The sequence below is a fragment of the Stegodyphus dumicola genome, chromosome 8, assembly GCF_044657685.1.
Source record: "Stegodyphus dumicola isolate Sdum_Otavi_A_Nest chromosome 8, ASM4465768v1".
NCBI classification, from domain to species: domain Eukaryota; kingdom Metazoa; phylum Arthropoda; class Arachnida; order Araneae; family Eresidae; genus Stegodyphus; species Stegodyphus dumicola.
The window spans coordinates 135776971-135798515 of record NC_140775.1 but is presented as its reverse complement, the minus strand read 5'-3'; positions in this window follow the sequence as shown (position 1 = coordinate 135798515).

The window sequence follows — 21545 nt, the reverse complement described above, 5'->3', positions numbered from 1 at the left end:
TGCAATTTGTCTAACTCATTCAACAGAACCACAGCAACCAAGTGGAGAGTGTCCTTTCAGATGCTAAGAATGTGGTACCAGATTACAACTGAAAAAATAGCTTTGCATGGGGCCTCTATCTGATGTTCTCACATCACAAAAAGTATGCGCTTACGGCTCAGATCTGCACAGCAAGACTTTTTTCTTGAGCATTTGTCGGGGATACAGAACATCCCTTACCAGTTATCAATGTACTAAATACCCTAGCTGTCCTTTTCCTTCTCCAGCGCATCTGATTGTACAAAGGGAATATGCCATAGCCTGCACACTTAAAAGACTGCACGACAATACAGTAGACTCCCGATTATCCGCGCCTGCCGCACAAAGTTTTTTTTTTTTTTCCTTTTTTTTTTCCAAGCGTAGCAAAGAAAATAAAAAAGGTTCACAAAACTGAGCGAAACGTTAAATTTGCTAAACATCGTGCTTATTTATGGCAAAAATATACCAGGCCTTCTCGGAACCTTCCCCTCTGATGAGTAAGTGATTTCTTACTCACCCTTGCAGTGCCCGCTCCATTGCTCACCTCTTAATATTACTGATACGTCCACTTCCTCCCACTCGCCCATTGTTAGCTTAAGCCTGATAGTGTTTGCGAATCGGTCGGTCTTAATTTCTTATCTTTTATTGTATTCAGTGCTTGTGCGTTTTGGTTTTGTGTTTTTCGTTACCGATTTAAAATGTCAAGAAAACGAAAGAAGGTTGTGTTGACGATTGCGCAAAAACTAGAATTAATTTCCAAAGTAGCAAACATCGCTACAAGGCAGCAGATGGAATTGGATTACGGAATCGCAGAAACAACAGTGCGTGACATTCTAAAGCAAAAAGCGAAACTGGTGAACTTTGCATTAATGTCGGACAGTGCTTCCGCAAAGAAAATGCGAAAACTATGAAGGGTTCTACCTTCGATGAGCTAGACACGTCATTGACAGAGTGGTTACCTCAAGCTCAAAAAGAGGGTACGCCTGTAAATGGTCCTATCATTGCGGCGAAGGCGAAAACTTTTTTTGAGTTGTTAGGCCTGAAAGGAAATTTTGATGCGTCTTCTGGCTGGTTGACTCGTTTCAAACAGCGACATGGAATTCGAGAAATTGGACTTCATGGGGAGAAACTTCGTGGTGACCAACAATCAGCCGATGATTTCCACCATGAATTTGAAGAATTTGTTTTAAAAGAAGAGCTATCTTTTGAACAAATTTACACTGCCGACGAATCGGGACTTTTGTGGAAATATCTTCCCACTCGCACTTTAGCATCTGAAAGTGAAAGTAAAGCTGCGGGTCACAATGCCAATGATTGTAAGTTACGGAGTGCCTATGGTTCAAAACCATGTACCTCCACATCAGAAAAATATCTAAGTAGTAAGCAGAAATAGGAAAATTGCCTAATTGGTTATCATGATGCGCACTAGAGGGAGCTACATTAGCTCGAGAAAGATTAGGGATAGGAAAAATCAAGTTTTGATTTTTTTGGAAGTTTTTCACTATCATGTCTTGCAGTAACGCTGCAGGTGGACATAAACTTAAACTTGCTATCATTAAAAAAAAAAAAAAAAAAAAAAAAAAAAAAAAAAAAAAAAAAGAGAGATCTTTTAAAGGCACAAGGATAGAAAATTTGCCCATTGATTACTTTAACCAAACAAAAAAAAGGATGGATGAACCGACACATTTTTCAAGATGGTTCGAAAAAATCTTTGTTCTTCAAGTGCGTAAACATCTTAAATCGAAAAACCTGCCTGAAAAAGCTGTGCTATTGATCGACAACGCACTTCTTACCCAGCAGCAAGCGTGCTAAAGTCTTCTGATGGAAAAAATTTTGCTACGCCCCCCCCCCAAACGTTACTGCGCTAATCCAACCCATGGACCAAGAAGTCATTGAAACAATGAAGGAAACATGTCGAACCAAGCTGCTAATGACCAAAATTGAAGAAGGTTATGATCTGAAAGAGTTTTGGAGATATTACGCAATCTTGGACAGCATCTACGATATTGCATCTGCATGGGACTCAGTGAAACCGTCAAACCTCATAAATCATGGAGAAAACTCATGCCTAATGTTGAAGCCAACAACAACCTAAGCCCTTTAAGTTGTGAAGAAGAGAATGGAGATGTAGACACGCCCACGGCAACTCTTGCGGATATGGTGAAAACAGTTCCGGGTGGTGAGAACGTCGATGCTGAAAACATTAACGAGTGGTTGGAGTGTGACGTCAACGAACCTGGCTTCGAACGCTTGACAGATGACGAAATTGTGAAGAAAGCAAGGGAAGAGACCGAGAATGAAGGAGAGCGAAGTGAAGGCGAAGAAGAGCCCACTGTGCAGATGCGGAAGACTCACGAAGCGGCTTTGCAACAAGTCGACGGACTGCTGAGCTATTTGGAAGAATAAGACGACGTGGAGTTGGTTGAGAAACTTATGCTACGAAAAATGCAATCTCGGATCAAGAGAAAATGCTTCCAAAGCATGAAGCAAACACAAATGACTGATTTCTTCTAAAAGGTGTAGTTTTACAGTTATGCTCTTGTAATTACATAATACATTACAGTATTAAAACAGTACATATGTTTTCATTTTTCTGTGTATCCTTGACGCCTCTCGTAAGTACAAAGCACTTTTCTGTTTTCATTAACAAAATGCATTTTAGGTTAGTTTTGAGTGATATACTAAAATATTAAGCGTTAGTTAAACATTTCCTGCTGTTTATTTTACGTTTTATTGTACATAAAACGATTTTTCAAAGTTGGAATGACTGTTTTCTCTTTTGCTATACCCGTTTTTAGCTTTGTTCGGATTATCCGCAATTTTTGTTATCCGCGGCGGCCGCGCCACCCAATTCCGCGGATAATCGGGAGTGTACTGTATATCTTTGTGGAACAGCGGACAGTGGACCAGGGAGAAGAGGCACCGAGACATGTTACGTCACTCTTAGGAGCCATACGCAGTTAAACGCTCCAATCCCTGGACGCAATCCGAGGATACTAACTCCTTGGATCAACACACGGAGGTAAGAATACTTACTACCTACCTCCATGGATCAACCCGGAGATACAGAAATGCGCAAAGTCCGGGTAAATACAACGCTAAATCAGTTACACATTCGTCAACAAAGAGTCAAGTTAAGAGGTCTTCCCCCCCCAGAGGTGACCAGGGGGTACCAACGCCTCCGGACAATCTTCAAAATCTAACCATGTAGCATCTCCACAATCAACGGGCAGAGAAGACAATACCAGTACGGTTTCTGCAGAGCCTGAACCTACTACCGAATAAACGATGGTTCTAGTCACAGTGAAGATTCTTAATGTTTTCCTAGAAGTTGAGTCTGTCACAGACGTCACGGGAAAAAAATGCAACGTCCATGTGGTTTCGGGAAAAGGTCAAAATGGATATTCTCGTTAAAAATTTTTCGCGATTACAATACTTCATTTACTTCGTACAAAGAAGTTAAGTAGCGTCAGTACACCCGTGTCGGGTGAAAGAAAGACAGGTTGTCTTTTAAATTATTTATTTGATAAACTAAAATAGATTTCTTGATTAAAACATAAAAATAACTGATCGTTACAGCTCTAAATCATACAATATCCGCTAACGCAGATTGGACGCAAAAAAGCGTCCTTTTTACTGTAGTTACAGCATAAAAAAAACTATTGTTCTACAGAAACCACTGGCGTGGTTTAGAACGTAAAAGATGCGTCCTGTCACCTCAAAATCACATGAAGAAGTCTCACACAAAGATTTCACTCGTTTTGTTATCTGCGAAGGGAAACATAATTAGTTCCTTGTGTCCGGAAACTCCCAGGGGGTTTTATCTGCAGTCCTGCTTTTTGCAGGTATCGTCCATTTCGTCCGCGAACAAACAGGAAGTTATAACTCAGCACCTGTGCCCGCGGGGGTGCTAGTAGCTGTATCGTCACAAGACAAACTTCATTAAAAGTTTTGGTATTTTTACGGCAGAGCATCGCTATTATGGTCGCCTTTTTGTTTGTTTTATTAATGATAGCAACAAACTAAAATCCTAAATGGTCTCACGTGAAAAGTGGTACCCTTAAAATATGTCAAACACGACATATCGCTGCGTTCCGCCTTTTTTTAGATGCGCCCCTGTACTTTTCCGTAATATATCCGTAATATTTTACGATATCAGAAAAAAAAATTGCTTTAGAAGTTCTGTTTCGCGTTAGTCAACCACTCAAAGGAAGGCCTAGTTTATTCTATTAGTACATTCTTAGGAGTTCTTTCTTTATATTTCTGCGATAAGTGCGTTCCTCGGAAACATTTTTTATTGCGTTTCGTGTCCATAGATATGATGAAGTTTTCCCCAGTTAAAGGGCGTCTGGATCTCTGGCCAACCTTTCGACCAAGTCAAGGTGGTGACGATTATATTTTGTTGCTTGTTTTTAAAACAATAAACCTAAGATATATACTTCTAATGTTTGGGAAATTTTTCCCACAGTCAAAATCAGCTGATGGCGGAAATATGTTTTCTTGTCAAAAGTATCAAGTTGGCACATATATATCTATCAGAGAAAATTCTTTGGGGCGTGGCACCTTATAGCGGTAAAGATTTAAGATATATTTTTAATTTTATCAAATAATATGAAATATGCGAAAATTTCCATGAACGATTAAGTGCATATATGTAACATAAAAATATGTAAAACAGAATTACAATTACAATTTTCGACAGCTAGTCAATCTCCTGTTTAATCTGATTATTTCTTCTATTTATAATAAAAATAGTAATATGCTTACAATAAATCTCTCCGGACTTCATGATTTCAAAATTAATTCTTATCAGATGATTTTACATAACGCTAATGGTGCAGGTACTTATATAACACTTCAGCAATAATAATACTAACATTTGCGAGCTAAAATCTTTACCAACTAATCAAAATGAAGTTAAACCAAAATTAAACTGGTCTTAACCAAATCTTCACGCAGGAAACTTTATAGCTGATTCTCTGGTTCACATTTGCGTTGTTGGTGTTTTTTCTTTGAATAGAATAACAAAATGCAAAGAAATGTATATGTAAAATATAAAATTTCAAATAAAAGTATTAAACTGGAACCACCTGGCAATACAGCTTTAAATTTATAAATATTTATTAAACACATCCTCCCTTCAACGATTTGCTTTGCACCATTCTTCATAACTTTGCAGCATGTTACGTCACTCTTTCCCGGCAATTTCTCTGCAGTGAGAAATCTTTAGCTCATTCGCTATTTAGGATTAACACAAAGACTTTCCAGCTGCAAATACGATTGCAGTTAGTATACATTACTTTTCCATCGCCTAAATAAACCAAGTCTTGCGCTTCGCCTTCTTTGTGTATTGCTTAAAAAAAATGTTTGTGCGCATTTAAAAATTTTGGGAAGCAGATTACCACTGTTATGTTGTGCTACTAAATATGATATCTGAACAGCGTAATTGTTAAGTAATAAGGATATAATGTGCTTATCTAAGGATTTTATGGTTCTTCTAAAAATTCACGATATCTGTTATTCTGTATGCATTGTTCCTCACATGTATTACCACTTCGACCATGACTAAAAAGTGAAACGTACCACGACTGCGGACCTTTAAACTACGACATCACACACAGGCACACACACACACATATATATATATATAATAGTATAACAAATATTTATTTTGAAACAAAACTATCTTGTTTTCGCGCAATATGCTGGTGAAAATTAATCAGTTATCGACAAAAAGTAAGAAATTTTTAGAAACAAATCCACAAAGACCCATGAAATGAAATTCAAAACCAGTAAAATTTCAAAATGCTCTATAAATATGTAAATAATCAACCAAAAGTTAGAAGAATTAAAGAAATGTCAAATACGAAACAAAAAATACTTAGGAAGAAGAATGCAATTAAATCTGACTCAACATTATCAAGAGGAGGTTGATCAGATTCAGTTGAATCCCCTCTGCCCTCAAAAACCACTGCATTTCTGTTCATCCAAAATCAGCTGCTGAAACATTTTAAAATATTTAATTATAACAGTTCACCCGAAAATTCTGAACTCCTCCTCGACGCCGAGGCAGGCCATTAAAGAAATATACAAAAACATATCCATATGTAAAAAATTCCAATGTCAAACAAAGTAAAAGAAATTGGTTATAGGTATTCAAGAAGAGGTGCATTTTTTGAGCCAGTTTATCAGTGTCTGCATCAAAAATGTTTGTCTAAAATAAAAGAAATATGAAACCGCATCTACTTCTTCACAGCTCGGCTTTCATTACAACATCTATGTACTCATCTAATATGAAATCATTACATATGTATTAAACAATAATCGCATATTTTTGGCTGACAGAATCATATACAGGAAAGATACGGTTTTCTCAATTAACGGTCCTTATCTGGTAGCAAAATATAACTTTCCTCCATTTCCCAGAAAATGTTTTCAAAATACCACGTGCGTTAGAATAGGAGCTCAGAAGCAAAACTATCGACATTTCAAAACTTATCGATGTTTTCCGCAACACGTGTTTTGTTGAAATAAAAACATCCATACTTTACAAGACCTGATAACAGTCGACCTTAAACTGTTTTAAAATCTTAGATGTTCAAAAACCGCAGAACAAGGCGAGAAATAAAGAACCGAAGAGGCAAAAAAGAACTTCAATTGCCGGCGCCAGGTCTCGTCTATTGCACTAAATAGCCACGAGTTAACAGCAATTTTTTTACCTCTTTATTTTCACCCCATTTTTTTTTTCCCTGGAGAGTGACGAAAATCGTTATAATTCGTACAATCTGATCGCCAGACCGGAGCCACGGCTCTATCGTTGTTTACAAACAGTTTTAAGCCCCTTCCTCCATACAATTTTTATTTGTATTTTATATTGGAAATCATCAGACGATATACTCTCCCAAAGAAATCTTTTTTATTTTACTTTTTTGCTCTATCTTTAAACATGATGTATCCCTACTATCAATCATTTGATTGCAGAGCACCAGTTGGCGCCTTATAGTTACATCACAATTTTTCTACGAAGGAAGGGAGGGGGAGAGGGAACGCGAGACTTATTCTTAGTGTCTCTCTCCTTTCCCAAGGATACGTACAACACAATGACTTCGAGTGATATATCAATGTTTCTTTTGTCTATCTGGTGTTAAGTATTAAATAAAAGCTTTATTTGGAAACAAAAATGCTCTAAAGCAGCGGTTCTCAACCTTTTGACTAAAGCGTACCATCTAAACAAACATTGAAAAACCTTAGTACCACCATTACATTTTACAGTGATTAATTTTTCAATTTCTCAATAAAAGTATTAAAAAAAGCATTTTGCCGTTTGCACAACCTATTGACTATTCGTATTAAATATGTGCACGTAAAAATAGATTACTAATTATCAAAATTAAAGTTATAATATAAAGTTTAAGGGGACTTCGTTTTAACCGTAAATTAGGATCCACTTTTAATTTTGTTTTGTATTTATTTTCCAAATACACTCTTAGACGAAGAAACGACGCACCAAGAAGGAGTTATCCGAATGGGACGAAAATCGGTAGAAGTGACGCGCATGTACAGAAAAACAAATGATTACAGTTTGAGAAAAATTGGATGATTTATTGAAGCTTCACAAAGTGAAATGTCAGTAACGCGTTTGTCCACCTCTGGCCCTTATGCAAGCAATTATTCGGCTTGGCATCGATTGCTAGAGGTTGCTGTTGTTCTCCTGAGGGATATCGTGCCAAATTCTGTCCAACTGGCGCACTAGATCGTCAACATCTCGAGCTGGTTGGAGGGCTCTGCCCATAATGCTCTGAACGTGCTCAATGGGAGAGAGATCCGGCGATCTTGTTGGCCAAGGTAATGTTCGGCAAGCAATTAAGGCAAGCAGTAGAAACATGTGCAGTGTGGGGGCGGGCATGATCTTGCTGAAATGTAAGCCCAAGGTGGCGTGACATGAAGGGCAACACAACGGGACTTAGAACTCAGTCGACGTACCGCTGTGCTGTAAGGTTGCGACGGATGACAACCAAAGGGGTTCTACTATGAAGTGAAATCGCACCCCAGACCATCACTCTTGGTTGTCGGCCGTGTCTGCCGGAAGACACTCAGGTTGGCATCACACTGCTGTCCGGGGCGTCTCCAGACTCGCCTTCGCTGGTCATCGGGCCTCAGTTCAAAGCGGGACTCATCACTGAAGACTATTCTACTCCAGTCAGTGACATTCCAGTACGAATGAGCCCGACACCACTGCAAACGGGCTTGACATTGTACAGAGGTCAATGGTAGTCTGCGCAAGGGGCGTCGTCACTTCAGCCCCCTTTCTGTGAGCCGTCTATGAATGGTCCTTGTGGTCACTGAAGCACTGGTTGCACGTACAATCGATGATAATGATGCATCTGAGTGTCGCTCTGACGATTGTTCGGTCTTCACGTTCTGTCGTTTCTCTAGGCCTACGGCTTCCTTCTTGACACTGTGTGCGGTCATGGTTCACCCATTCCTGCCAAAAGCGTCTAATAGTGGCATCGCTCCTGCTCAAATGTTGAGCTATTCGCCGATAAGACCAACCGGCTTCTTTGAGTCCAACTACACGACCTCTATCAAATTCTGACATCTGCGCATATCGTGCGCGCACCTGTATGCGAGGCATAGTTACTGTCTACCAGAGTACACGGAATGAAATTCGTGAAGAATTTATCATCTGGAATCGTAATTTTCCTCTTTAATATCCTGCCAGTTGCGCAGATCAGATGCGCTGTAGCGACAACCGTTCATTCATTGGCAGCTAAAATGTAAAATTTTGCATTTCCCGTCGAAACCTGTATGCATATCGTGTCCAATTTGCGCTTTATATCTTCTCGGTGCGCTGTGGTGAGTCGTTTTTTTTTTTTTTTTTTTTTTTTTTTTTGTTTGTTTGTTTGTTTGTTTGTTTGTTTAAGAGTATATAACATGGAAGAAAATCCTTGTTCAGACAAATAGGTTTTGCAAAAAGGTGATAAAAATTTAATAGCTTTATTTGAAATGTCTTTAAATTCTTGTTTTCGGTTCAGCCAAAAGTTAACAAGTGTTATTTTTTAAATCTTCAGTTAGAGTTCGATCACAGGAAATTTCACAAGCTTTTTGAATTTAATACTTAAAAATACTTTATTTCTTTTGCGTACCACCTATTTTGCTTTTGCATACCACCGGTTGAGAATCGCTGCTTTAAAGAATTTCTTCCATGCAGTTGAAAGATTTTGATGGGACTTATCTAATTTAAATTTCCTTTTTTCTTCTTCTAAAACTATAGAATACGGTGGTAATAAAGATGAATTTTACATAGGTATGAGATAATCGAATTCTCGAATCTTGGCTCTCATTTTCGGCACTCGAATTTTTCAAATTCTAACTCAAAACATCATTAAAGACTTTAATTCAAAATTTAGGAAATATAAGTTTACCGAATAAAACAAAAGCATTTGTTAAAAAAAAAAAAAAAAAAAAAAAAAAAAAGGAGAGAGAGAGAAACCGCACTTTACAGTATTAGTTAAGCTAATTGAATCATCCCGTAGATAATCGGTTTTTTTTGGTCGGTTGCATTAAATGCCGGAAGGGCACGAGATAAACTACCTGCACCAATTTGCTATTAAACTGGTAGTAGTTTCTACTTTGCAGTTATCGAGAGTGCAGGTTTTAAACAGTAAGTTTCGATTTTAACAGTTATTTTCTCAAAGCTGAATAGAAGAGACAAAGGAGCATTTTCGGCACATTCTGCTTTATGAGTTCAGCCAAATACTTATTAACAGGAATTCTAATGCAGTATATGGGGATCGGACAATAAGCATAAAACAGTATCAACTGTGCTTCCAGAAATTTCGAGCCAGTAACTCCAGCTTAGAAAGCGAGCTTCTTCCTGAAAAATCTGTAGAGCTCATAAACTTCATGACATTTATAAACAATTTGTTCTTGAAATTACTTAGCATGAATAAAGATACAGAAGCATATAAATGGTGTCTTTAATGAAAAATAAAAGGGTAGAGACAACTTGACTTAAAAGATGAGACTTACACAAGTACTTAAAGAAAATAACATGCCCAGATAATTTATTAATTATTTTTTTTAAAAAGATGGCTTTGAATATCAAGGTTAATTTTTCCTTTTTTTCATTAGTAAGCAGAAGTGAGTCAGTTGAGCAGAAACTGAACTACAGACGTATCATTAATGAAACCGCATTACGTATTCAAAATTTTTCATTATTGGTATTCTTTACAGCGTCACCAGAAGACCACAAATATTTTGACATACATTGAACATGCCATTCTTAACTGCCTTTCATTATTTTTAAACAATGTTTACACATCCGGCATTGAATATTTTTTTTAAGACTTCAAAACAGAAAAAATTCATACATGTTTGAATTCAAATTTTTTAATAAATATTTTGTTCAAATATAAGTTGAATATTTATTCACGAATATATTTTTGAACCCCAACCACATTTGATATTTTGCTTCGAGGCAGTTTCTGCAAAAATTCACACATACACCTTATATATACATATGTGTGTGCGCAATATTTTTGTTGGGACGTCGATAGGACTTAGTAGAGAGTTGGCTAACGAAGGTGAAACTAATAATTTTGTAGAGACATTAGGTATTTTTTGAAAGTAGGAGAGATGAAAAATGAGCAATGTCCTCGCCGGGACTCGAACCACGGACCTTTCGAATACGCGCTGAGCGTGCTGACCACTACACCACGAAGGTATGCTAAGAAGGCGGGAGAAATACCTTATTAGTCACTTAAAACTGTTTAGTCATAATCCGAGAAAACTGCTACGTAGATGATGACTGGACACAAAATCACGACTGCTTAACGCCATTTTTATTTTGAACAGGCACTGATCTTCAGAAATATAGTTTTGCTTAACTAATACAGCCTTAGCAATGCTAAACACGCCTCACAATTTCTATATACGCACGTTACAGTCTAGATCAGAGGTGAGGAACCTTTTTTACCATGAGAGGCCACATTTAAATTAGGCAGTGATATAGGAGGCCTCGTAAGTTAATATACCTACAAATGGGCCTGCGTGATATTATTATAATTTTTGTATAGTTTTATCACTTTATTTCATTATATAAAAATAATGCAAAAAAAACATTAAGTCGTTTATTAAAATAAAATTTTACAATACAAAAATAATTTTGTATTCACATAAGGCTAATAACGCATTATAAGATTAATTTTTAATGATTTTTTAATAAACAACTACATATATTTAAATACTGTTTCAAATAAAAATAATAAAGTAGAAGTATTTTCAATAAATTTATTACATTATAAAGAAAAACAATAGAAAAGTAGCAAGGTTAAGTTTGTACCAATCATGCCTGCTACAGAATATTTAAATTTTTGAAATCATTGCGGCAAGAAGAGAGCAGTGCAGCAGTAGTCCAAGCAGGCAGAGAGGTAGAAGCGAAGTGAGAGGTTTTCAAGACGAAATCGTTATTCAAAGTGGGTTAGTTTCGGTTTCGATATAATTTACGTTGCTTGAGTTTTAGTTCTCAAAACGATTAACGTTATTAGCGTTATATAAAAGTCATATGATGTGGATTAATCTGGAAAGGACACAGTGCAGAGAAGTTCATTATATGCAATTACTCTTTTTTGAGTAGAAAGGGCAAATGCCCAAATTAAAATGGAGAGTTAAGAGGCTATTGCAAATTTAAGTTAGAATATTGATTTACATATTATATATATATTTTATATATATATATACTTATTGTGTTATATGTATATATATATATATATATATATACATATATGTATACATATATACAGGGGTTGGACAAAAATATGGAAACGCCTTTAAAAAACATGTTTCTTTGCTTAATATGGTGTAGGAAACCCGTTAGCATCCAAAACAGCTTGCAGTCTTCTCGGAATGGATAAATACAGTTCCTGTATGTTTGCCAAGGGAATATTATACCATTCTTCCTGCAAAACGGTGGCAAGTTCAGATAACGATGGTGGCGGTGGATAACGAGAACGCACTTTCCGTTCCAATGTAGACCACAAAGGTTCGATAATATTCAGGTCTGGTGACTGTGGTGGCCAGGGGAGATGGGACAACTCATCCTCGTGCTCAGAAAACCAGTCCTGGACAATGTGAGCTGTGTGAACAGGGGCTTTGTCGTCTTGGAAGACACCATCACCATCGGGGAACAAAGTTTGTACCATGGGATGAACTTGATAGGCCAAAATGTTCACATAAGTCTTGGCAGTCATGTGCCCTGACACAGTTATCATGGGGCTAGCAGAGAACCACGATATGGCTGCCCAAACCATAACAGAACCCCCGCCATGTTTCACTCTTGGCAACAAGCAGTCTGTATTATAGGCTTGAGATGGCGTTCTCCAGACGTAAACTCGGCCAGAAGTGGGAAACAATGTGAAAGAAGACTCGTCAGACCATATTACTCGCTTCCACTGCTCTATAGTCCAGGCTTTATGACTTAAACACCACCTTTTCCTGTTACGGGCATTAGCATCACTGATGAGTGGCTTCTCAGTTGCAGCACGGCCAGCAATTCCCTGTTTATGAAGCTCCCTTCTAATTGTTTTGGTACTCACAGGGTTCGGTAACACAATATTCATTTCAGCAGTAACTTTTGCAGCTGTGGTCTTCTTATTTTTCGTCACAATTGCTCTTAATGTTTGTCTGTTAGGATCACTCAGGACACACTTTCGTCCGCGCTGTGATTTAGCAGATGATGTTTTTCCACTTTTCAAATATGCGGAATAAATCTTCGATACAGTACTTCTTGAAACACTAAACACCTCGGCTACCTTGCTTACGGAAGCACCTACCATACGTGCTCCAACAATTTGCCCACGTTCGAAGTCTGTTAACTCTGACATAATGCAATGACAGCCTCACATAACAGTACTCCGACAACAACTGAACTGTTTAGCGCATTTACGAAGTTGTATAGATGGCGTCAGTAGTCAAAAATGCCAGCACCACCTACATATTTCATTAAAATCAATCTTTCTTTTCAAACATGCATTTCACAAGGTGTTTCCATATTTTTGTCCATCCACTGTATATAAATGAACACAAGAAGTATATATATATATATACTCATATATATATTACCTTTATGACTGAAAATTATTAATTTAAATCCAAATTTTATATATCAGTTTTTCGCGATTAAAAGAATTCATTCAAACATACGAAGGAGACAAAACGCGATCATACCCAAATTATTGCGGGTTTGAGGGAAAGGGTTAATTCCCCTTGCTAAGTCAACTCTTTTCCGGAAAACCTGCTATAATTTAGTTACATTTTTATGTAAGTACTGTTCTACTTTATTCTTTATGTATATACTATTCTTTTTCTTTTTTTAAAATGTACGCTTTTGATACATACCATTACAAATTTAAAACTTCCTTTAAGTTCATTACAAGTTTTTTTTATTAGTTTTATTGCAGTCCTCTCAACGACTAACATTTCCTATTTTTAGTTTGCAATAGTTTTACACTTCCTTTCCTATGAGATAATGTTATATATATAAACTACAAACTGTTTATAATATATTTATCTAATGTTTATCATGTTATTACTCGTATAACGCATAGCAATGCGGATATCTTTTATCCAATCACATATCAAAATTTCAACAAAGAACCGACCTTGTATCTCTCGCTGCTGAATGCATACTTACTTTCCGCTTTGCTAGCTGCTGCATAACAAAATAAATATAAACGCATAAATAACATAAACGCTCATCAGTCTGCTTCGTTCATTGATGCAAATTCCATAAGATGTAAACTTCACAGAAAGAAAATTTCAAAGAATCTTATGTAGATGGTGTGCATATGATACCCATAATGTTGTGTGAATGAGAATATGTATCGCAAGAACTAGTTGTCCAGAAATAAATCGTCATTGGCTATGTCTGTCTGTAAATGCCATTTTTGTATCAAAGCCGAAAAACCGTCGCCAAGTTGTTACTACGCTAGCATCTCCAATACGTTGCAGCTATTGGCCAAACATCAAGTTATATTACATATATATAAGTAAGAGTATAAAAATATGAAGAAAAAAATATTAACAAATTAAAAATTAATTGGAGCTAATCGGCGACAGACCTTTAAATTACTAATTTTCAGTTAAAGCGCAACCCCTCCAAGGCATCTGTAATTTCCTTGGACTATCCGCATTGCTGTAAACTTTTGTTCAATAGATGCTCCGGATTAAAACAAAGACTTTCCAAGCTTAAAATAATGCCGCAACTGAGTGTGCATACTCTTTCGCCACTTCGCCTTCCTTCTGGCAGCATGTCGCTCTGCTAGCTGTTCTCCGCTATTTTAGATGTAATTACGTATCTAAAATTATGGAGGGTGTTTAGCACCCCCTAGTATCCTATAAAATAAAAACATAATAGGCTAAGGATTTCGTCATTTAAAAATAAATGATGTTTAACTACAAAGCTGGTTGTGCTTCTTCAAAAATTCCATTCGGTCATCCACTACACCGCTATTTTCGGTAAACTACGCAGCAGTTTTCTTCGCCATGTTTGAAAAATGAATTGGTGCATTCCCTAATCAAGCTGTCATATCAAGTTACCTACAACAAAATAAATCATCACGTATATAGGATTAATTCCCTTATAATTTACAAGCCTATCATTAAGCCTTCTAATTAATATTGCGTTGAGTATTATTGATTATGTTATGAAGTAAGGAAAAAAATGCTTAATTAAAATTATATATAATCAGTTTATAATTAGAAGTTGTTGCTTATACGATTAAAAAATGACAAAAGTCTAGAACTATTTCCAACATTCTACGCAGGATAGCACAATCGCCTTGCGGCTATAAATTCTTGCGATATTCTGTTTATTAAGCTTTTAGCAGTCTTTCTATTGTGTGTTTCTTCATTTTAGGTTACTGGAGCTATTTCAAGCTATAGAGCTGCCTATCGATTTTTGAAAAAAGAAAATGAGGTTTTGAAAATTTTGAGGAAGGAGGAAATACATTATATGCTTGTGTAATATCCTCATTCATGTATTATACGCACTGTCATTTCTAGTAAAGGCATTTGTCATCAAGGTCACTTTTACTAAAATAGCACTGATTGCTGAGATGTGCACGTAATTATAGTCAATGTACAGAAATGTATTAGGACAGTGTTCTTAAACTCAAGTTACATGCGGGCTCAATGTACGACCTGAAAATAGCTCACAGAATTTCCCTTTTTTTTTTTTTTTTTTTTTTAACCAAAGGGAAAACTTTATGAACAAACTACAATAATAATAATAATAATAATAAATTTCGCTTACTACAAACGTTTGTCAAAATATAAATAAACAATAATAATTTCGCAAAGGAAATAAATTCAAATATATAATTATTTTCTATTTGAAACCTTAAGTTTGGTTACACATAGGACGTTTTTGTTGTTTACGCTTTGTAATTCAAATGTATTGACAGCTAAATATTTAACTTTTATTGAAATGACGTTTCTTTCTAATAATTATAACATGTTTAATTAATCGTTAAATATAACTTACTTTAATTTAAACTAAAAATAAAACAATCACGAAAACGTTCTAAATTTAGAGAGAAAATTTATTAAATGGAACAAAACTTGAAAATAAATAATAATAACTTGTCCGTTTTCCTTTTTGGTACAATTTTCTTCTACTCATAAATAAAAATTAACATGTTTGTATGTAATAATTGTAAACTTCTTTATACAGCTTGATACCGGGTGGCGTTTCGATTCGGATAAAGTTTGTAGCCTTAGAGAGAAATTATTAGAAGTTAACTTCGTCACGGACTGTAGATGCCCATTGATCAATCGAGTTCTTTTCTTATTAATATTTAAATGTGAAAAAAAAACCGTACACATATAAATGTATTCTTAAAGCGATTATCTTTAAAGCCAAAATTCGTAACTAAGCTTATTTATATTTTGATGAGTCCGAATAAAAATCAATCAAATCTGTGTCTTCAAATCTTGATTTGTAGCACATGGTAAATTAATTAGGTCCATTGATGTACTGTCTGGTGCATTACCCGATTTCTTTTTTAATGGAAATGAAAATAATATAAACTAGAACTTCAAATAATTAAATCTTGACATCTTTGGCAACACCGTATTTGCAAACTGAGATGTCTTCGCAAGCCGCCAGATTGAGACCACTGTTTTAAAACATCATTTGGTGAAGTTTCAGAATAATGGGCATCTAAATTCAAACGTTGGAGTCGATGATGATTGATTGTGGGAAACAAACGTTCCCAAACACTAACGAAAGAAGGTGATTGTTCGTTATAGGATGGATGATGAAAAAACAAGAGCTAATACTCTTACATGAACGGTAAACAGAGTGTTCATATGTGCTGTTTTTCTAACGACGTAATCTGCAAAATCTGTTTCCGATAATGTACAGGCGTACTATGAATGACTTATTGGATTTTAAAACATTGCATTATCAAAAGTATAACACTTTTGAGCATTTTTAAAAATATGGTATTTTTATCACTATAATATCATAAGTTAGGTTTTAGTACTATAGTACTACTTTCTTGCCTCGTTGACTGCTTCTTATTGTTTATAATATCATAATTCATACATGAAAAGAACACCATCGAGTTGTTCCCATATACTAGAAATGTTCTATGCATACACTGATAACACGACACACATTCAAAGAATTATTCGCCCACCAACGGCCGAGCGGTAAAGTCGCTGAACACTGGTAGTTCGGTCCGAGGTTCGAATCCCGCGAACGGGCTGGCTGCATGGGTGTTTTCGGGGTTTTTCCCATGTGTAACGTGTATACGATTCAGTTTCCCTTAGAAAGTCCTCCACGAAGGCACCCTTCCCCTTAGGCAGATAGCCCTAGTGTGCTTTGCCTTAATTAAATACACCATCACACCACACCAAAGAGTTATTCAGACTATACCTCTAGTACACTGGGTGTGCAAAAAATTAAGGACGAAGTCGAAAAATTAGCATATCAGCTGAACGAAGAGGCAGAGCGGACAGAAAGACCAATCAGGAGATTAATTAAGGTGATGTACGGTAGCACATGCGCAGATATGCAGGTAGACGTAATGGGGGAGTGTCTGAGTAGTATAAAGCATGTTGTCGGTGTAAGATCAGTATTTCTGGCAAAGAGATTGCACGCCGTATAGCAGTTAAAATCACACCCAGTTGCTGCCTCAGCGAGAAATGGCGAATAATCAATCTGTTAGACGACATCTGGATGCTTTTACCCGAAGTCGAATCATTGGGAAGTTGGAGGAAGGCCGCAGTGTGACAAGTGTGGCTGCAGAGTTCGGAATTGCTCACAGCATCGTTTCACGACTTTGGAGACAATTTCAAACTCCAGGAACAGCTATCCGGGGGTTTAGTAGTGGTCGTCCACGAGGAACCACACCCGCAGATGCCCGGTATATTGCCTTACAGGCCAAAAGAAACAGGCGGCAGACAGCGGGAGAAATCGCTAGACACACGACACAGGCGACTGGACGACCGATATCGCGTTTTATCGTGGCCAGAAGACTGCACGGTGGTGGTCTGTTTGCACGACGCCCTGTACGGTGTGTACCTCTAACGCCTGCCCATCGGAGAAGGCGTTCTCTGTGGTGCCGGGAACACCGGAATTGGAGAGACAATGAATGGAGACGAGTACTCTTTACAGATGAGAGCAGATTCAGTCTGAGTAGCGATTCTCATCGCATACTCATCTGGAGAGAGCGGGAAAGCCGCAATCATCCCTCGAACATCATTGAAAGGGACAGGTATGGAGGTGGCGGTGTTCTCGTTTGGGGAGGCATCATGCTTGGTAGTCGTACAGACCTTCACATCTTCGACGCAGGTTCAGTCAACGGGACCCGTTATTGTAACGAAATTCTTATTCCATATGTGCGTCTTTTTAAAGGCGCTATGGGTCCGCAGTTCCTTTTCATGGACGACGATGCACCACGTCATCGCATAGTAGCTGCCGAACAGCTCTTAGAGAGTGAGGATATTGAACGTATGGATTGGCCGGCACGATCTCCGGATCCCAATCCCATCGAGCATGTACGGGATTTTCTAGGCAGACGCTTGGCAGCTCGTACCTTACCACCAGCAACGATTCCGGAGCTTCGATTGGCGCTGCAAAACGAATGGGCAGCAATGCCTCAACAACTCATTGACACCCTCATTCTCAGCATGGGCAGACGCTGTGAAACCTGCCTAGCAGTCAGGGGAGATCATATCCCCTATTAAAGACCGGATGTTTCTTGCTGGACACCTATCACAGGGATGTTTCGGCCTTCAGTCGCATTGCGCTCCATGCTCCTTTTTCAATAAAGCTTCTTTTTATCCCTCTGATTTCTCTTTTAGTAAGTGTTGCTTACATTACTCATGTCCTTACGTATTGGGGATATTACGGTATTAAATGTGTTGATTTGGAAAGCTTTTGTACAAAGTTATATTGAAAAAACCGTCTCGTCCTTAATTTTTGCACACCAGTGTAGTATGAGCGTGAAATCTGATGGATCAAGTATCTCAGTGGACATCAAAGACAAGTAAAAAGATTTGACAGGAGCAAAAACAGCAACGATTAATCACAGAGGTGAATTGGTACCGTGGCTGCGTTCATGTTTAAAAATTCCAACTAAAAGCGCTAGTAAGCTGGCAATATGAATGGGAGAAAGTATTAGAAGGAAGGAGAGTTCATAAGTTCCTTCCAAAAGTGAACGACAAATATACTAACACCAATCATCACCTCTCCCAGTATATATCTGGTTACGGTCCTTTTCATGTCAGAAATATTTCTTCTATAGAAATCTGTATAAGGGCGGAAACGAATGACGCAGATCGTTGAATCTTTAAATGTTTTGTAACATATGAGTTTCATGTAAAGATATTAACTATAACAACAAGCTTGCTTTCAAAAGATACCAAATCAAGACTCCACATCTGGTAACTAAAATAAATAGTATTATTCCAAAATTAGCAGTGTGTGGAGCAGACTTATCTCAAATGTTAAAGTATTAAATCTCTTCTCAGTTCATCATATCTTTGTTCAATTTTCTTAGTAAGATGGCTTAAAAAACATTTTTGTCTTTTTATAATCAATATTTTGTATGTTTACTTCTTAAATATCACCTTCTTTGCACTTGTGGCACATAAAATTCAATTCAACAGCAAATTAACAAAATATTTAAAAGCAGGATATCTTCATAATTTACGACATACAGTTTTACGCTGGAGATAAATTTTTTTTTCGTAAAGTACCGCCACTGCTAGCTGCTTTCATAGCATTGGGTTTGTTCATATGTTTTACAAAATATGAAATTCGAATTCAAAATTCGGGCTTCCAGATGTACACGTTCGGATGAAGGTCCCCGTTATTCAAAACCAGACGGCCCCAGGCACCGTCGTCTTTCACAATGGGAGAAACGCATATACATACATTCATGCAAATTCTTCACCATTTTAATTTCTTTAAACAATAAAGAGTGATAGTATTTGGTGGCAACAATTTGAAAAGTGATTTTATCGTTTATAGTAGACGACACAAAGTCCCGTTTCGAGAGCAACAGCACATTCGGCCCAACGCCCTTTTGGACTAAAGTTAGATTTAAGAAAAAAGCAATAGATGTTAGAAAAAAAGGAAAGCACACGCGCACAAAATAAATAAGTAAATAAAATGAAATAATAATAAAGTACTACATTCAAGCCATTTACTGGAGTTTTCATCTTCCCCTACCCCACTGCGTAGTTTTCTTTAGAAATTCCTTCACGAAAACATTTCTTTCATCAGGCAGATAATCTTCGTGTTCTAATTACGTTTAATAAAACAAAGCTCAGTGACAAGAAACTGGCTAATTTTTAGGGTTCTTAGAAATTGTTGAGAAGACATTTAAGATGAACAAAAAAACTGGCAAGATGAGTGAAAAATGGTACCAATCCGGTTTCAAGATATTGTTTATATATATGAAATATGAATTTTATAAAGTGACGTATTTCAAGGCATTGCTATTGTCAAATACGTAAATATCAGCAATCGAACAAAAGGGAAAATTATGAGGGACTTTATGATTGCATGACATTTCAAATAATGATGCTATCACTATTACTTCTGTCATTACATGACATTTCAAATAATGGATCTCTCGTTATTTACTTTACGCCTTGCTTTCATGGTATATCCAGAAAATGCAAAAACAACTTTCAAATTACATAATCGTTTCTGCTTTGAAAATTCCGCAGACAGATCGTCAAAGAATAGCTTCGATACTCGCTTTATGAAAGCCAATCAATAGCTGAATTATGTGAAACAATGATTTACCCATTTTCTTAACTTTCCATGAATGGATATTACTGAAGATCTGTCATTCTAATTATTGCTTTTATTTCTGAAGTATTACTTAACTATTTAATCATTATTTTCGTATCGCCAGATTCACAATACGTGTCCTAACTTTCCATGAATCGATTACTTAAGATCTATCATTCTGATTAATGCTTTTATTTCCATAGCAAAATGATACATTCGGAGGTATGAACTATAAAATAATGCTAATGTAGACCTAGATTATAAACTTTCTATTAATGAGATTGTGAGCGAGACTGAAAAATTAATTTATTGCATTAAAAAAATGAACATTCTGAATATGTATATTCAATGTATTTCCTAAATATAAAGAGCAGTGGTTAATGGAGCGTGATAATTGATAGATAGTCTGACAGCCTTGTACAAATTCAATTAATTTCCATCTGATACTTGATTCCACTTGCAATATATTTATGTAATTCAATTGTTTAAAAATCACAGATTTCGTAGCCTGGGACGCGCATGATGGGTTGTTATAGATTGCGGAGCTGGTTCCGTGGCATGGAACAAAAATGGCTTTTAAAGTGAAAGGGTTTTAATGAGGTCACCCCTTGCTGGGGATGCTGTTGTAAAAGGCGAGTATATGGAACAATACCTTGTGTTTAAATGTGACGGTATGGTGTTCCCCTTACTTTATCTGTACCTATAACATGAGTCTCCAGGTTTCCCGATCTCAGCTATGTGACTTTTCTCTTCTTTGGGAGTACATGCTAAGAATTCTGTTTCCTTATATACGCCCACTGCTTTATGATTCTATCTTCTGTTACTTTAGCATACGGACATTTCAAGGTTATTTATTCCCGCCCGCTTGCCTCGTAACCACGGAAACAACAGCTGCAACAGATGATTGAGTCCCTTAATTGTTTTTTTTCCACTCTGTTTTGCTTATTTCGCTTCTCGAAATGTGCACAAATAAAGGCTGATTTGAACTACAGTCTCAGATAAGGTGGGAAAAAGAAGTGCTGTGCGGTGATGACGAAACGTGTTACGATCGTAATTGAGGGAGGAGAAAAAGACCTTGAAATCCCTTTATTAAATTAAGTAACAGACTGTAATGTAGTGAGATGAATATGGGTCGAATTCGACGACCGTTTGAAGGTGTGTGGTGTGAGCAACGGTATACACGCAGAGCCTGAATTTCACAGGAGCAAACAGA